The following is a 9,683-nucleotide window of genomic DNA, read 5'->3' on the forward strand; positions in this document are numbered from 1 at the left end:
AGATCCAATCGTACAACATTTATTTGTATAAAACACCATAAATTGTTGACATTCTTTTGCAATCAGCGGACTTGAGGTACAATGTTGAATGTTGTAATAGGATGATATTCCCATAATTGGATATATATTTATATATATTTGAAAATACAATGCTGCAATAAGACCTTAAAGTAGGATGTAATTTCATAGTTGAATGACAACTTGTAAATTGAGAAACTTGCCCAAATGCTCCAATAATGAAATATTATTTGTTACCAAAATATTAATAAATCCATTAAACATTTGTGATTTATTGACAAAAGGGGATAACCATCCTTATATTTATCAAACACATAAAACCCAACAGAATCCAAGAGGTATGGTGGAAAAGAACAATCACTTTGTTTTCATGAAAAAAATGTAATTTTTTTAATACCTATTTGAAAATATGTGTGTAAAACATGATCAGCGTTTATTATTATTATTATTATTATTTAATTTAAGTTTTGACTACTCATAGTGTTTTACTCGAAGTGGCAATGTAATTTAAGTATAATGGTTTAATATAAGAAGAAAATTAAGAAAATAAGAAAAGTAAATGAAAGTAAGATGCTATATTAGACAACAAAATGTGAGTACATTGCTATTTCTTGTATTTTTTTGCCCCATATTGGTCTTAAATGCAAGAAAAAGCAATACCCTTTCATTTTGTCACCACATTATGTTGTCATTTTGGCATATGTGATCTTCAAGCAGGGAGCTAATGTGGTATTTACTCCTGAAGGAATTGTCCCTTAAAACCTTTTGTCACCAGTTTTTCTGCATAAGCATAACAATAAATCACAAAGCAAAATGTCTTTGTATAACAACAAATAAGTGAAACTACAGCTCTTCTGGTAGCGTGATTGTGTATAGTCCGACCTAATCATCTTTTGTATGCACAAAACGCTCGATTAAATGTCTGAAACAGTTGAAAGTGTGTTGATATAATTTGGTGTTTGATCTTTCTATTAGCTCAGGTTCTTACGAAAAATTCAGCACCTAGATGACGATAAAAAATCTGATGAGCGATTGCAAAGCTGTTTGAAGTAACCAGGGATATAATTAACGCTGTAAACGAACTGAACAAAAACGAACAGGGTTTGTTCATGTTCGATCGTTCGTTTAAGTTAGCCAAACAAACGAACAAACATGAACGGATAAACGAATGAGTTTTCTTGATTATGTTCGTTCGTTTAACAAATTACCTGTTCATGTTCGTTCGTTTATTCGTTTATGATCGTGAACATGTTAAACGAACATAAGCGAACAAAGATAAACAAATACAATTGAACATATATGAATATAAACAAACATATAATATAGTGATATAATAAAAAACAATTGAACATATATGAACATAAATAAATTTAAATAAATGAACATAAATGAATGAACGAAATTATTGTTCATGTTCGTTTGTTTAACTAAACAAACGAAACTTTATTTTCATGATCGTTCATTTATTAAGTAAACGAACTTCCCGCGGAACGGTTTGCGGAACGTTCGGTTTGTTTACACGTTTACAACCCCAAATATAATAACCGAGTGGTGAAGAGGACTACTTGTCCGTTATTGTTGTTGTTCCAAGCAACCATGGGGATACCATACATGACTCTAACCATATCATTTTGTTTAATATCAAAATAAGCCATTAAATCAACGAAATGATGTTATTGTACAAAGGATAAAATACATAAAGATACAAATATATTTTCACCACTTTATTTATAAAACTAGAAAGGTTTCCCGCGCGTTACGCGGGCCGGAAAGTGTTAGTTTTGCGTGTATGTTCATGTGTTTCATACATTACTATTATCTGAAGTACACTGCCTGAATGGTATCCATAGTAAAGTACGTTGCTATTCTGTGTACTTTGCCATGACAAACCTGTCGTTAGTGGCTAGCAAAACAACATCAATAGTTCAATACCACCATGAACTTTCTTAGCATACAATAAAGCAGAAAATAAGAAATGCAACGGTAAATCATGGTAGTAATAAACACATTTTGAAGAATCCAAACAAATCATCTCCTACCAAAAGTTGTTTAAACCATTCAGACATCATCATATCATCATATCATAATACTCAATAACCCAAAAATCCACAACACAAAACCCTTTTCAAATTCAACAAAAGCATTCAGATTTTATAGACTCTCTCTATTCAAAAGCATCATCATCATCATCCGAAAGTGGCTGGCTTGCAGGTACAGCAAATTCTGGCTCATGCCTGCAAAAACCAAGATTCAAAACATATCATTCATCACTCATTCCACACCAAACAAAACTTATACATAAAGAACTTAATAAACAAAAAAATAAACTAAGTGTTACTGTTGTTGAGCAGCAATGTCAATTTCCACTTTTGGTGAAGCAAGGGCAGGAGACTCAACAAAATGCAAGTTGGGGTCCCTAAAAGACAAAAAAAATTAACATCATATTAAGCAAACATTATGTTTCTTTTTAGTTGTTTGTAAAAGACCTCGATGACACTATGTTGACTGTATGAAATAGAAAGAAAAGCAGATAAACCATTTGAATTGCAGATTTTGAAACTTAACGGAGGTGATTGACAACGGAACTTAAAAAAATACCTAAAACTACTAGCGATAACATCACCGTACGACAGCCGCTTCTTGCACACACCATTTATCAATGCTACTTCTAAGCCCCTACCTCGTCTTTCTTCTACTGTGCATATTGAAAACAAAGGAAATTGTATGAAGTTCAAACATCAACCGCTGTTTTCGCCCCTTTAAGACCATCCTATATTCATTCAAATTCTCCATAAGAAACTTCAAAAATAAAAACAATAAAACAGTACATGTAAACTGGCTACATAGAATTATTCAAAGATATTTCTAAGAAAAAAATTATGAAAACAAACAACTTTGTTGATAATATGCTTCATCAGAATACTTCTGATGGATGATAGAATGTCAAAAGCTCAACATATAATCAACATAGTATACCTCTTCGGTACCTATGCTCTTCTTACTCCCCCATAACAGCTTCTTCTTTTGGTCAGTTGGCATGATGCCCATTCCAATCAAGTTTGTCTTCACTAATCAACAAATAATCAAATTGGGCTTCTGCCCAAGTCGGCCACGTACTGGGTCGGCTGTTGTACAGTTAACTTGCCATAGAGAAGATTCACCTGATTGAAGAAATCAACAGCTGGAAATCAAGATTCAAAGACTCATCTGATTGAAGAAATCAACAGCTGAAAATCAAGAATCATAGGTTAAAACTGAAGAAAAATAGGGAAGAAGCCACAACCTTCGACGAATCGACCCTTCACCCCCAATAAAACAACGGTAGACACCTGATCAGATCGAGAAGGAATTGGGTGGCGGAGAAAACCTCGTTACCTTCAAACGGTGGAAGAGAAACGGTTGTCCACTGCATACCGGTCGTCTTGTTCCGATGATAGCTGATGCGGTGAATATCTTGAGTGGTGGTCATGGTGACAACGATGTAGTCTGGGTAGGGTTTCTGAAGCCATTGCAATATGAAAACCCATGATTAATTGATACGTATGAGTAGGCAGAGATGAGAAATCTAACAAACTCTCGTAATTCAATTTATGCATAATTCAGGAGAAATCAAAAAATTCAAACCAATACAACAACTCTTACAGTGAATAATCAGAACGGCAGATGATGGTGGAGGATTCCGATGGTGGCGGTAGATAGACGATTCAATCGTTACACGATGATGTGGCGGTGGGGCGATCGTCAGCTTTGTCTCCATCAGTGTGGTTGATGATGACTTGAGAGAAGAATCGATAATTTGGTCAAAGCGGTGGAGTAGAAACCAGGAAGATAAACCGAGCGGAAGGATCGGGTTGGAAGCCTTCACTTGATTCGAAATCCATAGAACTTCAATAATAATGATGAGACCTAATTTGAACTCTTATTAAATAAATATACTATAGCGGTTAAAACTGAAAAAAAAATCAACAAAAAAACATGTACTTTATAATATAATAATCAAATGTTTGAACCTTTTGGTTGTGGTTGGGCTAATTGGATCCAAGCATCATAATATTAAACTAATATTAAAGGCCCTAAAGTTCTCTTCCTGTTACCACTAATGAAATCCCAATTCCTTCACCTAGTAAAAAAAATACAAAGTCAAACTATAACTTTTTATGGCATCATAGTTTCAAAAATAAACCAATCACACTATTATATTTTGAAAAGTAAACCAAGTATAGTATTGTACTTCCGATTTTTTTTTTGAAAATACATTGTCTTAATTGAGTAGATCATGCGATTATTTTAGAAAACACTTGAAAGTGCAGTGTTGTAATAGGAATAAATGAAAGTGTGATGAAATATATGGAGTGGTAGATTCCATGAATGATGGAAGGATTCCATCCATTTGGCAACCGAAACTCATCACTAAACGAAATCTGGAACTCCAATTCCGTCACACACCCCCATAATTCGAATTTATTCTAAAAATATAATATAATTTATTTAAAATAAAATAAAAATGAAAATTCAAATACATGTTGTCCACAAATCTCACATGACATTCATGTCACACAATCTGCAACATCATCTTGAACAAATGTCACAAAATCAAACTCTATGTGAGCATATATGTTTGGATCCTATATAACAAATTGTAAGTATTATAAATAAATTATTTAAAATTCAAGTAATTTACAAATAAGGTCCTAGATTATAGCATAATTTTTTGGTTTTACTCCCTAATAAAATTTCTTATCAATTTTGGTCCTTATTTTGATGTTTCATAGCAACTTAGGTCCTTAATCAAGTTATCATCAAATCCAAATACCCAGGTGTTAGTTTTTTTTTTCTTCTAATTTTACCATCTTAGTAGCAACCAAAATCGTTAAGATAATTCAAAATCACGACTAAATTCGCAAACATTTCTTTTAGAAACCAAAAGCTTTAAAACCATTTGGTTTGTTCAGTTTAAGTGAATCGACTTTTAATGTGCAAACATAACCTAAACCGATTTTTTTTTAATTTGAAATCTCAAAACCCAAAATTAACGATTTGGATTCGATTTCGGTTTATCCATCCTTAGCACACTAACAAATATGTAAATGATATAAGTTTAATAAAAAATTCCAAAATTAGCCGAATAAAATTAAAAATCTTAAATAAGAAGATATGTGTTTAGAAACTTGTCTTGCACCCAAAACTTCTCTTGCTTTTAATAACCCATGTTCTTCGTTTTTGAGATAACATGAACATTGATTTCTAATAACCTACAACAACATTGGAAGTCATCAATAAGTATTACACTCATACACTGTTAAGTTTTAATTTGCTACAATACCCAATAAACTACATTACATCAGTTAAATATAAATCTTTATGAATTAAATACTGTTTTTTCAATAGGTGTAAGTTCTACATTATATTGCCATTTATTTGTAATTACTATCTATTGCCATCAAACACAGGTAGTGTTTTTCATACACCACATGGGGTGTCATTTTCTTTCAATAGTTTTACCAACTACCACAACATGTTCCTCATAGCTTGTAAATACCGGATTTTATAAGGACTTATTTACATCTCTAGAAAATAGGTACATAACTACATGGAACAAATGAAGTAAGATGTGTGATTTGAAAAAGTTTCCTTCCTATTGTATTTTTTATAGACGATGGAATGCACAATGCTTCCTGCCATGCTCTAGAACCAAACACTCACCAGTTATGATTTTTTTTAAATATCATTATTACTATAGGGAATGAAATTGAGAAGTGGTGGAAGCAAACACCCATTTGGCGGCGTACAAATTATGATCCTCTTACAAATAATGTAAGAACTCTTAAGGAACGGTATCCAATTCACACCAACCTCTTCCAAAACCAAGACTGAACATTTCTCCCTTCAAATTTCTTACAAGAAAAACAACAAACACCTTGTGGGCATTAAAAATTTAGTCTATACTTGGTTAAACATAAAAATTTAGGTAAAAGACGACATATTTTGTCTCTTTTCTCTTGTTGTAAACAGATATATAAAGAAATAAAGAAATGAGCATTTGGATTACCTGTCTCATGCTATGAAAATGAAAGGTGTCTTCGTTCTTGGAAGGCGAATATGGGCGAGTCTGTGTGTACATGAGTCCTGTAGGAACGGTTTGGTTTTGCTGACGGTCTGAAAGTTATTCAGACAGAGAGCAATCAAAACCAAAAAAAAAAATACACAAATATACCCATCAGAAGAGAAGTAAATTGTTATATATCTGGTGACCACCAGATCAAATACTGATAAAAAAACTCATACCTTTTGCCGACAGCACACAATAGATTTAGAGCTTTATTCATACACCTCCATCCGATTCATCTTCCCTAAAACATTTTTTTCCCATGAAAGTTTAATGGATTCCATCACAAAGAACTTAACAATTTGTACTAATTTACATCCAAAACAAAAACAAAACGTATTGTAAAGAAATTAAAGTTAAGGGTTTACATGAGAAAACCAATTGAAGCAGCAGACGAAAATTACGACAATCTGGAAACCAAAATAAATCCCAAATGTGAAAAAAGACCTTGAAATCCAAAAGTGAAGCAGAAGCACCGCCAAAAGATCGGCAATTAAACATTAGAAGCACGTCGAGTTGGGAAAACCAATCGATTTGAAAAACCAAAGTGTGAACAATGGGGAAGAAACTCGAATGAAGAAGCGATTTGAAGAAAATCATTGAAGTGGATTTTACCTAAATGAACGGTTCGTCTCCTTCTGGTTATACAAAGGAGCCAGGTATATTCTTAGATACTGATTTCAAATTTTTTAAAGTTTTCGTGTCCCTACTGCAAGCTTACCAAGCCTCAATCCGATTCAATAACATATTTATGATTTTTAAGAAGCGCAAAACCACGCTCAGGCAGAATGAACACCATCAGAACCTAACCATCGCAGCCATCGGGCACTTACAGCTGTAGGATCGTCATGGTTTTCTTCTTGGCCGGTGCAGCAGGAGTCGGTGTTGCACACATCACCTTCAATAATGGATAGGAATCGAAATTCAAAAAGTTTGGTTGAAGCATTCTATCAAACATTTGGTGTGCAGAATGAAAGCTACCTATATAATAACTATTATGAGAAGTGTTTCACTTACATGGGAAGTCAAGGAAGAGGAACATTAACTTTATGTTCCTTCTTCTTCATCCTCAGGTAAGAAGAGTAAAAGCGTCAAAAAGAAAAAAACGAATCTGAAAAAAAACCCTAAAAAGGCGATTTTCAGATGAAATGGAAGTACGAATCGAATTTGAAAAAGCTTGTGAAGAGTCTGCTTGAAAAAGATCCATCGACGGTGGTAGTGATGAAGGTCATGACAAGTTGGGCGGTGGGTTGTCCGGTGGTGCCGATGGGGATGTTCAAACAGGGGTAAGAGGAAGTGGAGGGGGGAGAGGGTAGAAAGTGGTAGCGGTGGTGCATAGTTGATGTTAAGAGAAGGTTTGGATAAGAAGCAGCGGAAGGAAGAAATTGGAAGGTGCGATTAACTTACGGGTGTGGGCATAAATGACCGGGAAACCGGAACTGTTAACGAAGCCGATATTGCAACCAAACCCAAAAACAGGGGCCATTTCTGCCAACTGGTTAGGAACTTTACTGTTCCTAACTTTCATATATATATATATATATATATATATATATATATATATATATATATATATATATATATATATATATATAAAAGGGCAAAATGCAAAATAATAATGCATTTGTACGTAAAAAAACCATTATAGTATTTTTTAAAAAAAAAAACACAACCTGTTATTTTACTCTTTAAAATAAAAGAAAATTTCATATATATTCCTACAAACATTTAAAATTACGTATATACCATTTGAAAGTTTATAATTACTTATATATCCTTATTAACCTATTAAACTCTCGTTTATACCTAATCTTATAATCTAATAATGTATAAATCAATTTAATATTAAAAAGTATATTTATAAATAAAAAATACATATAAAATTACCAAAATACCTTTCTAAAATAAAGATTAGATGTACTGATTTGTGTACAGAATTTGAGTTTCATCACTAGCCTATCATGAATTCCAATAATTCACAAAATCCCACTCCACGGATTTTAATATTCAAACCCTCCTGTTTCTTCTCAATTTTAGTCATCGTCATTGTAATTTCAGTCTCATTCATCATCCCCCAAACAAATTATGTAAAAACTCAATACGTAAACCCAACTATCTCTGTAACGCCCCGATTCTCAGGTATTGGTTTAAGTAAGAATTTCTTTGGTTTTAAGTCCTACTCGACGAGTTAAGGGTGCCCTACTCATCGAGTAGCAGCAAGGTGGGATCGCACATTTAGTGACCTACTCGCCGAGTCCATAAAGGGACTCGACGAGTAGGAGCTAGCAGATGAAACCCTAAATTTCGGGGTATTTCACCCTATTTAAAGGATCTTGGCCATCCCCCAGCCTCCCTTTCACTGTTTCTTGCCCCTCTAAAACCCTAATCGTGTGTGAGCTCATTTTGTGCATTCTTAAGCTTGGAGGAGGATCTTCTTGGAGAAAAGAGCTTGGAGATCAAGCATTCAGAAGCAAGGAGCTTGAAGGACCTGAGATCTGTTGTAGTTAGCATCTTCTGGAAGGTATAAATCGTTACCCTAACCTCATTCATTCTAGATCCCCTCTTTGGACAAATTCTAGGGTTTTCATGGTGTGATTGGAAGCTATTCTTCTTTGCAACCTCAGATCTGAAGTTGTAACTTCAAAACTGAGCTCCTTTGGGCTTCTTAGTACATAAAGTTTCCAGCTTGTGCAAGAATGAGACTCTCCCAAGGTGTAAAGCTCCATTGGAAGCATAGATTGGTCATTTAGGGCCTTTAGAACCTTGCATGCACGTAAAGTTTGCAACTTTACGTGATAAGCATGCCCTAGAAGCTTGGATCTGTGATTTGGAGCCGCTGCATGGCTCAAAACAAGTCTGTATGGAAAAAGGACTGAATGGACTCGGCGAGTCACATGAAGATGGCCGAGAACTCGACGAGTTGGAAGAACAACTCGACGAGTCCGATGAAGATTGCCATAAGACTCGACGAGTTGAAGAACAACTCGGCGAGTCGTATGAGTTTTCTCCAGGATATGTATGTGTGTGTATCCGTCGAGTTGCAAGGAGGAAACTCGACGGGTGGCCTTAAAGTTTGATCGAGAATCGAAGGAACTCGATGAGTCACCCCGATGACTCGACGAGTTGGAATGTGCTTGAAGGAACTCGGCGAGTAGCCGAGGGTACTCGGCGAGTTGAGGTCAACATGGACTGTTGACCTTGACTGAGGACTTTGACTTTGACCAGGGGTTAACTAGTTGGTTTATGGAGTACTTTGTAAGGATGAGGACTTATGAGTATATTCATACCATGGTAATAGGTGGTGGAGTCCTTGGCAAGTGATCGGAGAGTTGGGATTTATCTACCGAGTTGACATCTACGAGGTGAGTTATCCTCACTATACTAAGGGGTCTAAGGCACCAAGGACGACCCATTTGATATGTTACCTTGAGTTGTGTTAGATGCTGAGAATGACCTAGTGTTGCATGCTAGTGGTTATGCCTGTTAGGTAGGTCTGTAGGACTACCTGTGATGTTATATGATTATTGCATGCTCAATTCTTATGATTTGTGTGTTTGTT

At 34.8% G+C, this 9,683-nt stretch overlaps 1 long non-coding RNA gene across 3 annotated transcripts; it reads right to left on the reverse strand.

Annotated features, from left to right (window-relative positions):
* Positions 1-1,994: 1,994 nt before the first annotated feature.
* On the reverse strand, positions 1,995-3,927 carry LOC145135838 (uncharacterized). Of its 3 annotated transcripts, none has more exons than XR_013720080.1 (6): positions 3,661-3,927; positions 3,394-3,517; positions 2,995-3,245; positions 2,617-2,788; positions 2,357-2,434; positions 1,995-2,252 (listed from the first exon to the last, which is right to left on the reverse strand). It is a non-coding gene; the product is annotated as an uncharacterized LOC145135838 (long non-coding RNA). The 3 variants fall into 3 exon arrangements; XR_013720078.1 differs by having other exon boundaries at positions 2,995-3,179; positions 3,302-3,517; positions 3,661-3,926; XR_013720079.1 differs by having other exon boundaries at positions 2,995-3,199; positions 3,302-3,517; positions 3,661-3,926.
* Between the last annotated feature and the right edge of the window lie 5,756 nt (positions 3,928-9,683).

The sequence above is a fragment of the Lactuca virosa genome, chromosome 9 (genome assembly GCF_052849685.1).
Source record: "Lactuca virosa cultivar CGN04683 chromosome 9, Lactuca_virosa_CGN04683_v6, whole genome shotgun sequence".
Classification (NCBI taxonomy): Eukaryota; Viridiplantae; Streptophyta; class Magnoliopsida; order Asterales; family Asteraceae; genus Lactuca; species Lactuca virosa.